Source organism: Dipodomys merriami, unplaced genomic scaffold (assembly GCF_024711535.1).
Source record: "Dipodomys merriami isolate MVZ:Mamm:240054 unplaced genomic scaffold, mDipMer1.0.p SCAF_8, whole genome shotgun sequence".
NCBI classification, from domain to species: Eukaryota; Metazoa; Chordata; class Mammalia; order Rodentia; family Heteromyidae; genus Dipodomys; species Dipodomys merriami.
The window spans coordinates 59,450,931-59,470,996 of record NW_027206401.1 but is presented as its reverse complement, the minus strand read 5'-3'; the positions used below and the strand labels follow the sequence as shown (position 1 = coordinate 59,470,996).

The 20,066-nt window shown below is 41.4% G+C and overlaps 1 long non-coding RNA gene across 1 annotated transcript; it reads right to left on the bottom strand.

The window, feature by feature from the left end:
- Window positions 1-1,270: 1,270 nt before the first annotated feature.
- LOC138819356 (uncharacterized) lies at window positions 1,271-2,220 on the bottom strand. Its single transcript, XR_011369408.1, has 2 exons — window positions 2,167-2,220; window positions 1,271-1,590 (listed from the first exon to the last, which is right to left on the bottom strand). It is a non-coding gene; the product is annotated as an uncharacterized lncRNA (long non-coding RNA).
- Window positions 2,221-20,066: the final 17,846 nt, after the last annotated feature.

Genomic DNA, 20,066 nt, shown 5'->3' with positions numbered 1-20,066 from the left:
TTTGTTTTTTTCTGGTACTAGAGTTTGAATTTAGGTCTTCATACTTTCTAGTTAGGAGCTCTACCACCTGAGACATACCTCCAGCTATTCTTGCTTTAGCTATTTTTTCAAGTAGTCTTCTGTTATTGCCAAAGGCCAGCATCAAACCTCAATCCTTGTGTATTTGAGATGGCAGATGTCATCCTCTACACCTGGCTTATTAAAATGAGAGTCTCACTCACCTTTTGCCTGGGCTGGTTTTGAATGGTCATCCTCTTGAGCTCCACCTCCTGAACAGCTGACATTACAGGTATGAGCCACTGCATCTGTCCTTAAGAGCATTTCAGCAATTATGAGCCTTGCTGAGAAAATACTTTTGTTCATTCCTGGCTATTGAAGAAACCTCAGAGGATTTCTCAACAATTTATATATCTCATAATATAAAACAATGCCAAAGAAGAATATTAATACTATAGACCAATGCTTATAATAAATCTTTTAATTAAAAACTGATTATTTACAGTAATTGGACCAATCACCAGTAGCCCATGCCTATAATCTTAGCTACTTAAGAGGCTGAGACCTGAGGATTCCAGTTCAAAGCCAGTCCAGGAAGACAAATACAAGAAACCCTTATCTCCACAAAACTAGCAAAAAGCCAGAAGTGAAGATAGGGCTCAAGTGATAGAATGCCAATCTTGAGGGAAACTAGCTAAGGGAGAGTTTGAGATCCTGAGTTCAAGCTCCAGTTCCAACATGCAAAGAAGTATATACAGTATGCTTCAATACTTACGAAGTAAAAATAGCCAAGTGCCAATGGCTTACTTCTATAATCCTAGCTACTCAGGAGGCTGAGATCTGAGAATTGCTATTCAAAGCTAGCCTGGGCAGGAAAAACTTGTGAGACTCCAAAACTACAAAAAGCTCTAGAAGTAGAGTTCAAGTGACAGAGCATTGGCTGGGAACAAAAGAGCTCAGGGACAGTGTTCAGGCCCTAAGTTCAAGCCCCAGGACCCCCACAAAATATTTATATATATTAATTTATTCAGCAAATAAGCACAAAGCATTTTAATATATATACCAGGCATTATAGGTATATGTATTTAAGTGTATGTTCTAAAAGATTTTAGAATTTCTTCTTATAATGAATGTATGTTTTGTAATATAATAAGATTATAAAAATGAAAATTTCTTGAGTGATAAGAAAAAGCTAACATCATAGCAATGGGATTCATAACGTAAACTGAAAGAACTGCTATTTTGGCCTTGTGTTCCACAGGGACTCACCAAATCAACTGTGCACTGGTTATTTTTATTTTTTCTTCTATTTCACCATTAACAGGAACAGATGCATTTCACGTCACACAGATCGGCTGGGGATCTGCCAACCATTTTCTTAGCAACCGAACTCCTGTCTTCTGCCCTGTGCGTGATGAACTAAAACAGCCTGTTGATGGCTTAAAATAAACCTGCCTTTTTCCATTTAGCATTTTATCAAAGGAATGTAATTTCGCTTGCTGATGAATTTAGTTCAGCTTCAAGGGACTTTTTCTCTTCTTCATGGGGAGGCTGGAGAATGAAAATTGTCATACCAAAGAATGACAGGCAAACCTAGAGAGAGAGGGGAAAATAAAGACAGCCTGGTGTTTATGTGGGTAAAGTGAGAGAATCTTTTGTCAGTTTCACCCTTGTTCCCTCCCTAGAGATTTTTTTTTAGTAGAGTACAATGTTGATTTAAATTTAAATTCTGTTCTTTTTGCATTATGATTCTTAGTTACTTGATTAAAAGCATTAATTTAAATGACTGCTGTGATGATTACTATTGTTATTATGTGGGACTCTTATTTTTTGCTCATTTCTGGCACTCAATATGCTTTCAGATTTAATTAGATTCATCTGACAGCCGAGTACACCATTTCCTGGAGTTCAGAAACAAAGGACGGGACAATTCGTATAGTGTAGCCAGGGAGAGAGCTATCCACCATCAGTAAGGAGGAAAGCCAGTACTTTCAATGGAGGCATCTGAATTAATGACTGCTCAGTTTCAGTATAAAAATACATCTGAGTGATGGGTGGAAGGCTGGAGAAAGGAGACCTCCACGTGGTTGTTCAGGCAGAGGAACGGTTATTAGCAGAAGAGAACCTGTAGACGGGCATGAGATGGAAGTGTGCAGAGAGGAGACTTACCCCAGGGAGACAGGTTATATAGGGAGAGGTTACCTAGGTAGCTTATATAGGTGGGGGCATGGCCACAGGGAGGGCGGGGAGGAGGCGTGGCCACAGTGGAGGGCGGGAAGGAGGCGTGGCCTCAATGGAGGGCGGGGAGAAGGCATGGCCACAATGGAGGGTGGTGGGTGGGGAGGAGGCGTGGTCTCACTGGAGGGCAGAGAGGAGGCGTGGCCACAGTGGAGGGGGCGGGACCGGGGGAGGCACAGGATGCGGAAGTGATCTCAGAGGCTGGAGGCCCTCCCACTGCCCCCAGGTGTGCCAGTTACAGGTGCTAGGCGGGGACTTTAGAGAGGGCCAGGTGTGTGTGGAGCAAAGGGGAAGGGGCCATTTTTCCCTGTGGATATAATAGTGGGAATCTGCTGGGTTCTCATAACTCGTTATGGCTCCCAGGGGATCTTCCTGAAATTCTCCAGCCCAGAATCAATCCAAATATGAAGCCCACTCCCCCTACCCCTTCCTGTGACAGATGCCAGAGATGAGCAGGAGACGTGCTCAAACCATAGGCCCCAGAGCCAGGCCTGTACCACAAACTCCCCCAACCTCTGAGCCCTCCAGCTAACAGACCCCCCCCCACTACCCCCACTGAAGTCCCTCCACCCCGGCCCACTGTGCTGCCCTCCTGTCTCCTGACAACTTACCAGTAAAGTTCAGCTGCTCATTTGAGCTCGTTTTCTGCTCTTTAATACTCTCATGATTCAGTTTCCTGAGATTATGTGCACATGAAAGACTATAGAAATATTTGTTGAATAAGGAAACTTCTCATTTCTTTGAAAACAGCTTAAACACAAGGCCAGACGTGCAGTTGAGACCAGTGTGGCATCTACCAAGTCAGTGACCCGCCAAGGTTCTGACACAGGAAACCCACCCTCCTTCCTGGCCATCTTTCCAAGTCTCCTCATTTAGAAGCAGCATAAACCAGCAACAAATGGCAAGTTGCTGTGCTGTTTAGACTCCACTTCATTTTCCCTAGAGCAAATTCCTAAATGTTAGCCATCATCAAGCAATCAAGTTGATGCTTTAGCTGCATAGTTTTGCATTTTTTCCCCCTCTGGGGATTGAAAGAGACACAACAAATATAAAACACATTCTGGAGAAAAAATACTTTCTCAGTGTTCTGCTTTATTTACATCTTAAGAAACAAAAGGATTTGATGGATTCTCTTTGCCTTTAGATATAACTAATCTAACTAGATAGCCATTGTAAAAGATCTACTCTGCTATTTAACCTTGTGTGGCAAGTCTGAATTCTTCATTGCTGAAGTGGGGGTGGGGGGGGCAGGGCAGGCAGTGCTGGTAAGCCATTTCAAAAACTGCTATTAGGTTTTTTGTTGTTGTTGTTGTTGTTTTTGCTTTCAGATTTGTGTCTGAAAGAGTTAGCATGCTTCTGACCAATTTTGTTTCCAAGGTAAGACAATCTGATTCTGGTTTAGATATGTGAACACTGTGGATTTGAGGCTTATTTTTCGGGGGTGAGGGTGGAGGCTTACCTGCTTTGTGGAAAGAACATGGGTGATTGCTCCTTCACCTACAGCTAACCTGTAGAAAAGACCTAACACCATAGCGAACTTCCTGTGGTATTCCTATCTCTTGAGGTAGGGCAGGTGCCTGGGAGCTTTATGAATTATGTCTCCCACCCTTCCCTCCCCACCAAAGGGCAGAAGAAAACTGCTGATCATACCTGGGAAATTCTCCTGGGTTGGCCCAAGACCAGCCCAACATCTGTGCAAACCTCAGACGCCTCATCTGCCTGCTCTATGATTGTCTTCTCCATTTCTGAGATGGATTTCTTTCCCTGCAGAGCCTGATCTTCAGTTCAGTCATGCCACTCTAACTTATTCCTCAGTAGAAAACAAACAGAAACCCTCACGTTGAGAGTGCCATTGTATCTGCAGGCCATTCCCATGCTTTATTCCAAGGGATCTTGTGTCTCTTATAAAGCGTTTCTATTCTTTGGATAAATTGCATTTTTATTTTGTTAGTTTCTTGTGTGCAGGGACCAGCACTTGAATTCAGGGCCTCTCCCTCTCCCTTGGCTCTTTTGCTCAAAGCTGGCACTCTACCACTTGAACCATACATCCACTTCTAGCTTTTTGATGATTAACTGGGGACAAGAGTCTTACGGACTTTTCTATCTGGGCTGTCTTCAAACAGCAATCCTTCTATAGCAATCCTTCTATCTCAACCTCCTGAGTAGCTAGGATTTCAGGTTTGGGCCGACAGCACCTGGCATATCAACAGAAGAACATCAGTAATCATCTAATGAAGACATGAGATTAGTTCATTGCTGTGCTCAGTCTGGCAGTAGGATATAGAATTAGGTCTTTCTGGTGGCTTGTAAATTAAGTTGAAGAAATGTGCCACACTCATATGAAGAGGGGACTAAATGTTTTAGTTAGCAAGAGATAGAAAGCCCTCTCTGAGGCCAGAGACTTGTGTGTCAAGCCTTGGCAAGACCTGTCCTCTGTGAGGAAGGAAGAAAGGCATCTCCACAGAACACCAGCTCAGGCACCTGCCCTTGGCTTTTCCAATTCCATCGATAAATATTTCTTTTTAGTTTTGAATCCCAAATTATGGGAAATCCTAGAATGTTAACAGATTTGCAGTGAGGTAAATCCTTTGAAAATGAGGTGCATGGATTTCCCTAATTATGGAGTAAGATCAAAATATCATTTTGTAGTAAAATCCAAATATAGTTTCCTGCTACAAGAGCAATTAATCGGGTTGTTTGAAGAATTTTGGAGTCTAATTTCCAATATAAAACGACAATAGGAAAAGAAAATAGCACAGAAGAACTTTTGTTATTTTTTCTTTATTCAGTGACAAATTCTATTAATAAATTAGTTTCAACCATACTAAACCAAAGAGAACTTAAAACAGATAACTTTAGTTTAAAACTGAAATCTATTTGTCAGTATCACAATGGATATTGTTGGGATAATTCAGAAATAGCTCTTTTGAGATCAATGAAGGAGTTATATGTGAACATCTTGGGCTTAGGGTTTTAGGATGTGGTACATTGTTTTGCATGTAGGGAATATTTTAAGGAAATATTTTATTGTGAGTTTTTTTAGATGGCATCTCTTTTGAGAATACAATATGAGTTTGAAACAAAATAAGCTTATTTGGTTGGCTGTACAATGGTTTGGTGGCCCAGAAAAGAGCAAAGTTGTACAGTACATAGATGATAGATAGATAGATAGATAGATAGATAGATAGATAGATAGATAGATAGATAGATAATACATTTACATACACTGAAGCTTCTTGATGCCAAATGTGGTAACATAAATAGTATTCCAGTTACTAGGAAAAGATTCTCTTCCAATCTAGGGTGGAAGGGCGAAGGTCTAGGGTTAGAATTAAGTGAGTAAATTCAAAATTTATCTCCTCACTTGCTGTTGTCAGATTTCAAGTACTCCATAGCCATATATTAACTAGTGGCTACCAGAATAATAACACAGATGTAGAATTCTGCTATCATTATGTAAAATTTTATTGGAAAATGCTGATGCAGAAGAGAGGGGTTTTTTTTTGTAATGCACTTAATTAGAGCTTATTAGTCTTTCCCTGCAATAAAGTCTTCCCTGAACCAATTTCTGTCATAGATTACTAAAAACCCGGCTATTTTATTATGCTATCCACATAGTGATTCGATTTCTAATTAGAAATTGATGAAGTTCTTTCATTTACTACAGTACCGCATTTTCCAGTTGCATTAAGAAGTTAAATTATCTCACAGGAGATAACAAAAGACAGGAAATTACTCAACAGACTAGAAAAAATAAATATATATATGAGGTATATTTGTGTGTGCATGCACACATGTGCATGTTTGTGTTGAATGAACACCAATGTGTTAAGGGCTGTGTGTTTCTGTCTTGTCAGTTAAAATGCTGGATGAAGTCCAGGACTATAAGAAACTTCTGGACCACTTAAGGGATTTTATCTCCTATATATGTTTCAGTCCTGGGGATAAACTCAGGGCCTGGGCACTGTCCCTGAGCTTTTGTGCTCAAAACTAGTGCTCTACTACTTGAGCCACAGCTCCACTTTCTGCTTGTCGGTGGATAATTGGAAATAAGAGTCTCATAGCCTTTCCTGCCTGGGCTGGCTTTGAAATGTGATCCTCAGGTCTCAGCCTCCTGAATAACTGTGATTACAGGCATGAGCCACTCATGCCCAGCTGGGAGGAAATCTTCAAAGGAGTTCCTGGGAGCAAAGAAAATCACTAGCTGTTACTGATTCTGTTTGAATGTGCTGTAATGTTCATATTTTGTTGAGCAAATCAAGTTATCTGACAAACCAGCTATTCACCAGGAGGGAAGAAGAAAGTGGGGAGGGGGGAGGAAGAAGGAAAAGGAGAGAAAGAGAGAGGGGGAAAAGGGCAGGAGGGTGTCTGTGGGGGAGATAGCTTTATTATAACAATCAGCTCACATGATTTTGAGACCAAAAGGTCCCATGATATGCCATCTCCAACCTGGAGCTCAGCCTATGATTCAACCTGACTACAAAGAGGCATGAGCGGGAGGTGTCGGAGTGAGTCTTGCAGTCCAAAGGCCTGTGAAGCAACAGGGCCAATGTCTCAGACCAGGAGAAGTTGGTGGTCCCAGCTCAACAGGGAGAAAGGAATTCCCCTTCCTTAGCCTTTGCTGTTCTATCAGGTCTTGGGTGGGTTAAGTTATGCTGCCCATATTGGTGAAGAAAGGATCATGTTAACCCTGGTCCACTATTTAAATGTTGATTCCCTTCTTCAAATACCCTCACAAATGCACCCAGAAGTGGTGTATTACTTTAACTCAAATTGTCACATAACAAACCATCACGCTCTTTCTTCTGTGCATCCTATTATAAGGTAATCCTGTTCCCAGACTTGTTTTTTTGTTTTTTGTTTTTTTTTTAATCTTGGCCTAAAACGGTCTCCTTTTTAGAACATCTGAGGGATTCGATTCTTTCACATTACCGGGAATAGATGGCTGTGGGTTTGGCATCTGATCAACCTCGGCTCAGCAATACTGGTAGCTTTCTCTATGTATTGGAATCTAGACAACAAATATAAAACAGAAGTAACTTGTTCCTCTCTCTGCCTGCCCTAATGCCAGAGAGCCTGCCTGGAATAAGAAGTCTGCTCCTTTGTGATTGGGACATTAACAGAAGGTGTTATTTGTGGTCAAGCAAGATTCTCTGCACTGGAAATGTTCAGGTGACAGTCTCATTAAAAAAAAAAACTCATTATATAATATATTGCAGGGCATTATATTCTGGACTTGAGCTGTAGAAGAAGCTTGTGTACATCAGTATGACACAAAATGGCACCTGTGACACAGGTGTTTTTACCCTTTCTTTGCATTTGACAACAAAACACAGAGAGAGAGCAATAAGCATTCCCTGGGTCTCACAATTTTGTGCCGGTGCCAGGTCTTGAACTCAGGGCTCTGCTCTCTTGCATGGTTTTCTACCTCATGGATGCAGCGCTACCCCTTTCAAACTGGCATCTTGCTGATTGATTCAAGATGGAGTCTTTCAGACTTTTCTGTCTAGACTGGCTTCGAACATCCTTCACATCTCAGTCTCCTGAAAAACTAGGATTACAGGCATGAGCCACCCGTGCTTGGCCCTCAAGATCCCTAAGAATCAGAGCTGGACTTGGAGTTTGTCCTTTGGATTCCAGAGTCACGAGGAGAGGAGTGTTCTTCGGCCCATACAGGAAATAGCTTTTCTGTTGGGTGATGTTACGAGGCCCTTTGCCACCGGAAGGGCATAGATGAGCTCATGTGTCCTTGAGATCATGCTGTGGGTGAAGTATGACTTCACACTGACCTATGACAGAGGAAGTTGAAGCTTAGAGGAGTAACTATGGAGTGTGCGGGTATGCTGAAGTGTTGGAGCCAGAAGGTGAAGCCCAGTGAGACATCATGGTGCTGTTCCAACCCACTCACCCACCCTGCTGTTGTGGGCTCTCTTCCGCGCTGCACATCTGCATCCAGATGTGAAGGACAAGCCCTGGAGTGGAGAGCAGCAGTAAACCTGGAGTTCTACCAGAAAAAAAAAATTAAATGACTTGAGAAATAGTGTGTGCTTGGAAAATGGTGTATGTAGGTTAATGAGAGTATTAAAATGAAAATTAGCAGAGAGAATCACTTTAATGGTGAAATTTTACCAATAGAGTCCGGTCTTAGCAGCTCTCTTACTAGTTTTGCCTTTCAGAGCGAACTGTTTTTCCGTTAAGCATGCTGGTTTCGATTTGAGTCCAGTTGCGACAAGCTTATAATTAAAGTGGCATTTTTGGACTGGTTGGTTTTCATACTGATTAGATAGGAGTGTGGAAGACAGACAGAGTTCCCTGGGATTCTGACACATACAATGGGTTGTGAGATCTAAGCGAGCAGCTGAAAGCTATTTGCCGTGGAAGATAGTAGCAGTCACAGGCATGTTTAGATGAGGAGGCAGCGCAGTGCCAGTGAGTTGAGTTCTCTGGAAGATGGTCAGTTTGGGAGTTTCTTCAAGCAATATATTTTAATCAGCTGGCCATTAAAAGAGCCAGAGAAGGGAAAAATGAATGTAAGATTATTTGGATGATTAAGCCATATGACAATTCAAATACCACTAGTGGGAAAATATGAGAGGCTCTGACATTGGTTCTGACTTCTGAGTCCCTTGGAGGTATATGTGTATGTTTGTGTGTGTACACTTGTGCACACTTGTGGGGCTTGAACTCAGGGTCTCAGTGCTCACTTGGCTTTTTGCTTAAGACTGCCACTCTACCACTTGAGCCACAGCTCCACTTTGGCTTTTTGTAGGTTAACTGAAGATGAGTCTCATTGCCTATTTTGCTTAATTTTAAAGAGAAAGTGAGTTTTCAGCCCTTTTTTTTTTTTTTTGGTGGTCGTGGGGCCTGCACTCTGAGACTGGGCGCTGTCCCTCAGCTCTTCAGCTCAAGGCTAGCACTCTACCACTTGAACCACAGCACCACTTTCAGCTTTTTCTGCTTGTGTGATGCTGAGGAATCGAACCCAAGGCCTCACACATGCAAGGCAAGCACCCTACCACTGAGCCACCTTCCCAGCCCCACAGCCCATTTTTTACTCCAACTAAAAATATCATGTAGAGAATTAAAACCTTTCTTCTAAGCCTGATTCCTTTCTTTCTTCTAGTTTTGGAGTCTGATTATAAAATGTGATGTCCTGTACCACACGGTGAATCTAAATATGGATCGAGTCATTAAGAAACTTCCTCCTGTAATAATATGCTGCTACCTTATGTAAAAAATGACCCCAATCAAAGGATATTTTAGGTCTTTAGAAGAGAATTTCAAACTATGGGCAAAATCACAACACAAACAAACCAATCTGAATGTACATTACTTCTCCAGCGAGACTGAGGCAATTAGGAATTGGAAGCCTTTCATTGGGATGAAAAGGACTGAGGGATGGTAGAGGGAGATGATGATGAGTTCCAGAACGGCGCTCTGTGCATTGGAAGAGCCAGGCAGACATTCAACATGACATCTCAGACTATGTGCAGCCTCTCATTACCAAACACTTTCATCTTGGCCCGGGGCCTCGTTGGAGTGCTTCCTGGTGAGCCTGATCGCAGGGAGCAGTGTCTTCCGGTGTGGTTTTGGTGTACTCAGTGGGTAAATGATCATAGTTTCCCCCCAGTGGAACTCAAAAGGACACGACAGATGCAACACCTTCCAGAACTTGCGCTGGACTTTGTCAGAAATATAGCTGGTTTGATCATCCATCAAGAATGAAGAAAAACTACTTCTGTCTCTGGCATCCAGCTCTCCTGTCTGAGTTTCCCATCCTGCCGCCTAGTGGTCCACGCATCACCTGGCTGGGGAGGACAGCTGTGGTCTCTCACCTAAGTCTCTCCTGGTCTTTCACTCAGAGCTTGAATGTCATATCCTCCAGACAAATGTCTCCAAATGAGCCTTCAGTATACTGATTGTTTGCAATGGAATATTAGTTTTTGATTGTATTGTAATTCTTTGGATACTAAACCTAATGGTAAACACTAAGCCCTTAACTCATATGGAGTAAGGGAAAGGCATTCATAAGAAATTTACTGCTTGGAATTTCAAAAAAAAAAACAAATCCCTAAGGGAGAACAGGAAATGAGGATTCAACAGTAGATATCTCACTTGTGAGGACTGAATGAAAGACCGCATTTGGGAAACTGACATCATTTAATTATAAGCCAGTATGAAATTAAGGTGGAAATGAGAGTATATTTGTGGAAGAGAGTTTGACAGAATGAGAATAAGATTTCTACAAAACAATCTAAGAGGTAGAAATAGTAATATGGCTATTACAGGCTATAATTCTTTTTGGTCTAACGGAAAGCAAAAATCTGATATTTTTTGTCTCTGTGCAATGTTAACAAAGTTGATCCTACTTTTGGTGCAGTACTGGGCTTGAAATTCAGGCATTGTACTTACCAAGCAAACACTCTACCATTTGAGCCACCCTCTACCCGTTTTGGGGGCCTACTAGGGGCTTGAACTCAGGACCTTACATTGGCTAGGCCAGTGCCAAACCAATAAATCATATCCCCAGTCCCATTATCCTACTTTTGGAAGACTTTTTAAAATGATCTAGAACTCTTATTGACTTTCCTAACTTTATTTCTCCTGCTACAGTTATTTTATGTATTACTCTGTAGGCATGTTATTTTTTTGCCAACAGGGAATAATTTTACCTAAATATTAACATTACTGATGTGAACATAGTATTTCTTGAACGCTTTTATTCTATTTTTTTTAAAGCTCATCCATTACCTTTATTCGGTTTCCTGCACTGGTGTTTTTCATGCTGTTTGCAGTAATTTTCAGCAGGAAAAAAAAAACCTTAACTGCATAGCATAATGATTTCAGGAAATGGAATTTCAAAGACACTTGTTTCACTTGTTTCTTGGATCTGTTGCTTCAGCTTTAAAATAGGAACATTATACTCAGAAAAATATGCCATGTGTGAGCTTAAGACATATTTTCCCACTGTGCTATGTTCAAATTTTTACCCAAATATTTTTGTTTTCCTTTTTTCCCCAAGTTTGACAAAAAAAATAGATATGTATTCAAAATGTCTTCCTATTTATTGTTGTTGATGTTCTTGTTTATCATTATTCCTTGATGTGGGCTCACCTAAATAAATGATTCCAGTAATGTTTTCTAGTTAGCCTCTTGTGAGATAAAACATCAAACAGGTTTATTTAGCCGTGGGATGAAAAGATCGGCAGGAAGCAAGCAAAAGCTGTTAGCTGAAGCCAGGAGGGAATCTTTCAAAGCATGATGGGCTATGTCACACACGCAGAGGACGCAGAGAAATTGCATGCTGCATTCTCCACAGAGCTCTCCACGGTAGGTAGCAAAGAATGATGGGAGCCAAGTGCTTAAGGCTGGGATTTCATGGAGGGAGCGGAGCAGCACGCAGGGGAGGGAGAGGATGCCCAGAGCCCCCCTGGTCCCCAAGGCTGTCAGCCGGACCTCCTCCACCCCCAGCCTCAAGCTCTCAAGCTGTTTCTGCAGACTGGAAACTATATGCAGCCAGCTCAGGAAATGAGCTTTTTTTTTTAGAAACTGAAAAGACTCAGCCCCAGTCATTAGATCCAAATATATATATATATATATATATATATATATATATATATATATATATAGAGAGAGAGAGAGAGAGAGAGAGAGAGAGCATACATATAGAGAGAGCATATACACACGCATATATATTATATATATGTAATATTATATATATATATATATATATATATATATATATATATATATCAGATAGCTGCAAGGCTGGCTTTTCCCCCTATGGCTGCTCACATTGATTTGCTGCATAGATTGATTGTTTTTGGCATCTGCAACTCAGCTGAGCAACGAAGGCAGAGGGAAGTCCCATGGCTGGACCAAATTCAAAAATGATAGATGATCGTAGAAGACACATTTGCTGTCACTGTAGTTGATAACAGCACTTCAAGGTAGTAACAGCTGGATCGGAGGTCTGAAGTGAGCACTGTGTTATTAATGGGGGAATTGGGACCCTGGGAATCTGAGACGGAGATTAAAAGCTTATTTGAAATAAATAGGTTGCGTGTTTTATCTGGAGAAGGCGGCCGCCAGGCCGACACGCTATGCTGCCCTGGACCCTAGTCGGACGGCAGTGACTCAACTAGACTCAGCCTGCCTGACTGGGGAACGATGCAAAACCCCTTTTGTATTTATTATGGGGATTTTGTAAAGCGTATTGCCCAATAAATCTCACACCATCTTCTTCATAAAGATATCAAGGAGAAATTCCTCACAGACCTTAGAGAGGAGGAAAGCTGTGTTCTCCAGGGAATCACTACTATTTCTCCTTTATAGATCCAGAGGTTAGCCATGAGCAGTTTCTGTCCCAGCATAAGGTTGGGTTTAATGTGTGATCCATCAGCTGTTCATACTTTCATTGCTGGTTTTATTCTGCTATCTTACCCTTATTTTATTTTTAGGTTTTTGTCCTTTACTCTGACCATATATGAACATGAAGCCCATGTTTTAAGTGATAAATTGTCATTTACATTTTTACCTGAGTGACATGATAGCTATGAAACAAAAATACCTTTGGTTTCTGTTGTTATTGGTTTGCTTTGAGCCTGGTGCTTGAACTCAGGGCCTGGGTGCTGTCCCTGAGCTTTTTGGTTCAGGGCTAGCACTTTACCACTTGAACCACAACTCCACTTCCAGCTTTCTTTGGGGGGGGTAGTTAATTGGAGATGAGTTTCATGGACTTTCCTGTCCCTGCTGGATTCAAACTGAGATATTCAGATCTCAGCCTCCTAAGTAGTTAGGATTACAGGCTTGAGCCACTAGCTCAAACCAAAACTTTCTTGTTTTTTTTTTTTAAAGATGCAAAATGCCTCATGCTTATACTACCTACTCAGAAAGACCAAAGTTGGAAGCCAGCCCAGACAGAAAAATTTGTGAGATTCTATTGCCAATCAACCAGTAAAATGCTGGACTAGAGGCATATCTCAAGTAATAGAGCACTAACTATGAGCAAGAAAGCTGAATGGGAGCATAAGGCCCTGGATTCAAGCCCTAGTACCTCACAAAAAGGGAAAAAACGAGAAGTAAACCAAGCTATGGATGGGAATAAAGCTAAATCGAGCTGTGGTTTGCTTTCAAGTACCTCAATAATAACAGAAAAGATTGTAAATGTAAGAATGGAAATACTTTGACAATTGTAGAACTTAGGCGAATTTTGTTTCATTTTACTTCCTTGTTTTTTTCCTATTTTAAGTTCTGAGCAAGTCTACACTTTTTATTGAGGACGTTTTCCTTCTTAAATAGCAGGAGGCCAAGCATTTTGTGAACTTGACAATTAACAAACCTAGCTTGAAAGTTAACAAAAACATTTTATTGGCTGGTCATATGTTCTTCTGAAGTTGGTTTGGCTGTTTTCTTTTGCTCTCCCTGCCTTCTCAGCTACGGCGTACAGTCATAGAACGCAGGACAGAAGGAAGGTAGCACTGGGTATAGAAGAGGTGCCAAACTCATACAAGATGGAGACCCTCCATGGGAAGACAATGGCTTCCTGCCTTCCTCCTCTTTTATCCAAACTCGCACCTCCATTATCCGAACTCTCACCTCTGAGCTCCCGAGTCTTCACCAGAGCCTCAACTACAGGACCCACGGACACACACTATGTTTCTTGGGAGGCCATGGATAGATTTCTCCAAGGTTTTAGTGAACTCTGTGGTCACACAGCCTAACTCCATGGAGGAAATCACACAGATTAGCAAGGTTATGAAACCACATGAGATTATCTACAGCAAAGTAGGCTATGTTTCTCAAACTGCTCTCTGCAGGGGAAAACTAGAAGTCATATGGTAAATAGGGACCATTCCACTCAACAGTGGATGGTTTAAAGCATCATATTTTTGTATGACAAAAATTAGTCAATATCAGGAAGAACAGTATTATATCATTTGCAGGGAAATGGAGGGGCCTGTTAAAAATTACATTAACTGAAGTAATTCAGACAGAGAGAGACAAAGACTGGGTGTTTTATCTCATAGGTAGAAGTTAGATCTAAATGATAAATACACATGAAAAATATAGATAGGGTAATATGCACATACACACACTCACACACACAAATTTGCAGAAGGATAATATTCTCAGGGGATGATTCCAATGATGGAACTCCTTGAACAACCAACAAAACAGCTTAACAAAATGAATACCAGGAAGCTGAAACATGATTTTTCAGGGTGGGGGTAAGGTAGAGAGGCAAAAGGGGGAAACAAATAGAGAGAGGGGGCAATACAGAGGTAATATTCAATGTCCATATGTGACAAGGGAACCAGGGTGGGGTTGGAAGAGATGGTGGAGAAAGATGGAAAAACAGCATTAACTGGGAAAAAGAGATTTTCAAAAAGTCTCAAAAACTGGGCTGGGAAGGAGGCTCAGTGGTAGAGTGCTTGCCTTGCATGCTCGAGGCCCTGGGTTCGATTCCTCAGCACCACGTAAGCAAAAAGAAAAAAAAGCCGGAAGTGGTGCTGTGGCTCAAGTGGTAGAGTGCTAGCCTTGAGCTGAAGAGCTGAGGGACAGCGCCCAGGCCCAGAGTTCAGGCCCCATGACCGGACCCCCAAAAAAAAAAGTCTCAAAACCTACAATATAAGCCAAGCCATTGAGTTCTGGTGACGCCTGAGAAATAAAACACCTGGATTCAATGAATCTTTCAATATTTCCACCTGCTACAAAGCACAGAGATGAAGGAAAATGCTGTGAATTTCAATTCTAATCTAATTTTAAATTCCTAAAATAGAACTCTCACAAAACACGGTTGCTTCCTGGGCAGAACAAGTGCAGTGCGTGGCAGGAGACGGCCATATGGCACCCAATAAGCCAGTGAAAGGGCTGAGATCAAAGGCAAGACCGTAGACAGCAACACTCTTGCCACTGAGGCTTGCCTGCAGCACTGTCCATGGAGACCCGAACTACCTTGATCAGCGGGGATGGGTGGCTTTATGGGATGCAGATCCTCACTCACCCTCTGCGTCTGTCTTCAAGTGTGACTGCCACCATTGTCACGTCACTGCAGGAAACCAACCCTTCCACCTGTCACGCATTTTCCAGCGGTGGACAACACACTCATCAAACCAAAGGGATGACTGCAGATATAAAGTATTGGCACAGAAAAACAAAGACCACCATGGTGGAACTATTGAAGGTGTCGGCGTCTTATTACTTTCATGGATCAGTGTTATAAAGTGATTTATGTTTTCTTTCATCAAAGGTTTTCATGTATCACAGGGTTAGACTATTTAGCTGCAAAAACCATGCTGGACATTTTTCAGTCAACTAAGTGATGTGTTCTCTCTGCATGTTTATAAATCTCAGTGGTGTGAATGAACTTGGTGTTTTGTGTGATTAACCTGCATTGCAGCCTGGGTAAGGGTTGGTTTCATAGCTGCAGGATTTCAAGGAGACAGGAAGGCTCATGTTTACCTGTAGCAAGTTGCTCCAAAAAGATTGTTATATAACAGAAATCCACCTTTGTTTTTTTGGGTTTTTTTGGTTGGTCATGGGGCTTGAACTCTGGGCCTAAGCTCTGTCCCTCAGCTCTTCAGCTCAAGGCTAGCACTCCACCACTTGAGCCACAGGGACAGTTCTGGTTTTCTGGTGGTTTATTAGAGATAAGTTTCATGGCTTTTCCTGCCTGGGCTGGCTTTGAATCGAGATCTTCAGATCTCAGCCTCCGGAGTAGCTAGGATTACAGGTGTGAGCCTGGCCACTTTTGCTTTAGATAAATAGATGATAGATAGATAGATATAGATATAGATATAGATATAGACACATTCTCTTTCTTACTGATACTCTCCAGCTGTACTGTTTATTCCTCCATTAAATATTTCTGTGCTTTTCATAGGCATTTAACCACAATGATTAATTCATCCTTGTAAACTATATGATTACTATGTCCTATGCCTGCTCTTGTCTATACTGTTAATGCCCAAGAGAGTAAACTGCCATCTTCAAAGTAGATCATTTGGACTGGATACTGGTCTTCATGCCTGTAATCCTAGCTATACAGGTAGCTGAGATCTGAGGATTGTGGTTCAACACCAGCCTCGGCAGAAAAGTGTAAGACTCATCTCCAGTTAACCAGCAAAAGCTGGAAGTTTATCTGTGGCTCAAGTGCTAGGGTGCCAGCCTTGAACCAAAAAGTCAAGGAGAGCGTGGGACCCTGAGTTCAAGGTCTAATACCAGCGCACACATGCAAGCACACATGCATACACGTGCACACATGCACACACCCACATGTACACAAATAGAACATTAAGTATGGGAATGTGACAAAATATTCTCTAAATGAAATCTAGGAATTTAATAATATCCTAAAACTGAGAAAATCAGCTTTATTTAATTAGGATTTGTTCCTTTCTCTCTCAGATGTTGCTGTTTTAATTATGTCAAATGTGGAACCATAAACCTGAGAAAGTTCAACCATGAAATGAAATTATGAAGCAATCTATATGTAATGATTCTCAAGGGCTGTCTTTAAAGCTATCTTCTATACCTTTGCAAGGCAGTTCAAGTCAACCTAAAACACTGATATTGACATGGATGAAGAAGGAATATTCTAGTGATTTCCAGGTTATAAAGTTGTTCTAAAAAGAAAAGAAACAGGGCTGGGAAGGTGGCTCAGTGGTAGAGTGCTTGCCTCGCATGCATGAGGCCCTAAGTTTGATTCCTCAGCACCCCATAAGCAGAAAAAGCCAGAAGTGACGCTGAGGCTTAAGTCACAGAGTGCTAGCCTTAGCTGAAGAGCTGAGGGACAGCGCCCAGGCCCAGAGTTCAGGCCCCACGACTGACCAAAAAAGAAAAGAACAGAACAGAAAAGAAAAGAAAAGAAACAAACTCAGGATTTACCCAAATCCAGCTCCACAAATCAGATAGTGCTATAAGAAAGGATGAGGAGTCCCTTCATCAGTTAAGTCTTGCATATTCACCAGAAACTGGAAACTGCAAATCTCTTAGAAAAAGCATGGAAAAATACTAGATCACCATTTCAGCGACTTCTCTAGTATAGCATATGGTGCTGATGATTTCCATGCTTTAACCAAATATGGTGATCAGCAGCCGCACTGAAGTCAGCTAGAATGGCTGCAGTGGGGCTCTTGGGCCTTCTAGCTTCTGAGATGCATGTGGGGTAAATGAATCTTCAACAGCTGGTTTACCTTTGAAAGATCATCACCAGGGACCCATTCTCTCTTTTTCTAGCTCCTTTCAGACTTGACATAGCTAACTTCTCCATCAAACTCAGCTCCCAGGGCAGTTTTCTATTCAGACCAAGAGTTCCAGTATGCACGTGGTTTAGAGATGCTCTTTGGACTTGAATGATGGTTAGAAGAAGTATTTACTGCTGAGGTTGATGCCACAGGGATATCAGTCAAATGTCTGATAATTTGTGCCATGACCTGTGCATGGTCTTATCAGTCAGAAACATCAGTACCACACATGCTATCTTAAGTCACTAGTCAGTGCTAGCCAAGTAAAATTCCATAGACTGGGCTGCTTAAACAATAGGCATCGATGGCTCATCGTTCTTAAAGGCTGGTTACATTTCTAGTGGGAGCTCTGCTCTAGCAGAGTTGCTTTTCCTCTTTATCCTCACCTGACCTTTATTCTGTGCTGGTGAGGAAGGAAGAAGGGAATATGAATCAGCTATCGCCACAATAAACTGCATGACCAGTAAGTATAGGACTTCATCAACATGAACAGTAAGAATGTGTTTCTGGCTCTGTACCTGTTGGATTAGTTGGGCCTGCCTAGGGCTTTGGTTTGGGTACAGTTCTGCTGTAAATATCTGCTTCTCTTTGGACCCCATGCTAACCAAGTCACATTCTTCACCTGGCAAAGAGAAGAATGCATGGTGGTAATCCTCTTTGCAAAAAAGTCTTTTGTTGGATTTTCATTTGTTTTATCTATCTGTGCATGTTCCTATTTTTATTAGAACACGAATAGACCACATGATTATCCATTTAAAAATAATATGATTGGTAACCAGATTCATGCTTCAGTGAAAGACACAGGTATTTACTAACAAATAATGTGACTCTGAAATAACATGGATACAGAGAAATGGAGAAATGTCATTTCCTTGGATCCTGAATTCCTTTCTTTTCTTCATTTTTCACTCTCGTTTCTCTCTCCCTTCCTTTCTCTTAACTTTCCTTTCTCTTTCTTAATTTTTAATATTTCATTGTTATTATAATGGCGATGTACAGAGGGGTTACAGTTACATAAGTCATAGAGTACATTACTTTTTGAACAATGTCACCCTTTTCTTTTTTTCCTTCCTTCCTTTCTTCTTTCTTTTTCTTTTCTTCCTTTCTCCCTCCTTCCCTCCTTCCTTCCTTTCCTCCCTCCCTCCCTTCCTCTCTCCCTCCCTCCACCTTCCTTCCTTCCTTCCTTCCTTCCTTCCTTCCTTCCTTCCTTCCTTCCTTCCTTCCTTCCTTCCTTCTTCCTTCCTGTCTGTCTATCTGTCTGTCTTCCTTTCTGTACTGAAGCTGGCACTCCTGGCCTGGGTCTTGGCATTCTTTCAAGGCTGGCACTCTATGATCCAAACCACACCTTCAGGTCTCTGAATTCATTTTAACTGTAATTTCTTCTCCCTTTCTTTTGACAAGCCAGTCTTGCGTACCGTCTGAGTAATTTTATAGTATCTACAAAAGAAAAATATTTAGGAAAACACATCACCTGTACTCTTGAGAGATTTGTCTTGCTGGGCAGGTAAGGCATATTCTAGGGAAATTTATATATTCTCTCCTAGTTTGGCCTAAATATTTTATTACAAGAAGCCAGCAGAGTTTTTAATTTCACCTACTTATGTTTTCTAGTAAGTACAACAAGGAATATTACTTTGATAAAAAGATCTAATGAAAGAAGTTGATACCTTAATCAGTAAAGTAATTCATAATAGTAACCTTAGGAGAACAATTTGCCAATTCCTACATTCCCGAATAACTCAATTTACCAAATTACCTGATTCTGAATGTTCTCTTTAGCTTCAGAGTTTCTGGGCATATTATAAACAAGACTAACAATTTTTACAGCCCACGTAATGCCATAAATCTCATTAGAAGCTATCTTATTTATGTACCTGGCCAAGCTGCAAACACTTGGAATATAAGAAACATTGAAATATAAGAAAGGGCGGAGCCCTTCTGACCAAACAGCAAGAGAGCACTCAGTGCTCAGTGAAGTTTCTAAAAGGCAACTCCAACTGCCAATGACTGAATGGGAATCACACACACTCGGTGTGTTGACAGCTTGTTCATTGGACTATAAATAGTTTAAGTGGTGTTTATAATCCTTTTGTTTGTCCAGATGTCATTCTTTTCTCTTTTTTGCCAGTCTTGATGCTTGAACTCAGGGCCTGGGCACTGTCCCTGAGCTAATTTTGCTAAGGTTAGCACTCTATCACTTGAGCCACAGCTGCACTTCTGGCTTTTTTGGTGGTTAATTGGAGCTGAGAGTCTCACAGACTGTCTTGACTGGGTTGGTTTTGAGACCCAATCCTCAGCTCTTGGCCTCCTAAGTAGGCAGGATTATAAGCATGAGCCACCAGCATCCAGCTATTTTTACCGTATCTATTTTTTTATTATTGCTTTTAAGCAGTTGTGCAAGGAGGTGTCATTTAACAAAGCAGTATATGAGTACAGTGCATCTTGATCTGTTTCATCCCTTCCCTGATCTCAACCTCCTTTCACCCACCCCTTCCCTTCAATGTCTTAATTTTGTGCTATATACAATGAATCTTGACTGCATTCTCCCTTCCTTTCCCCCTTCATTCTCTTCCTCTCTTCCAC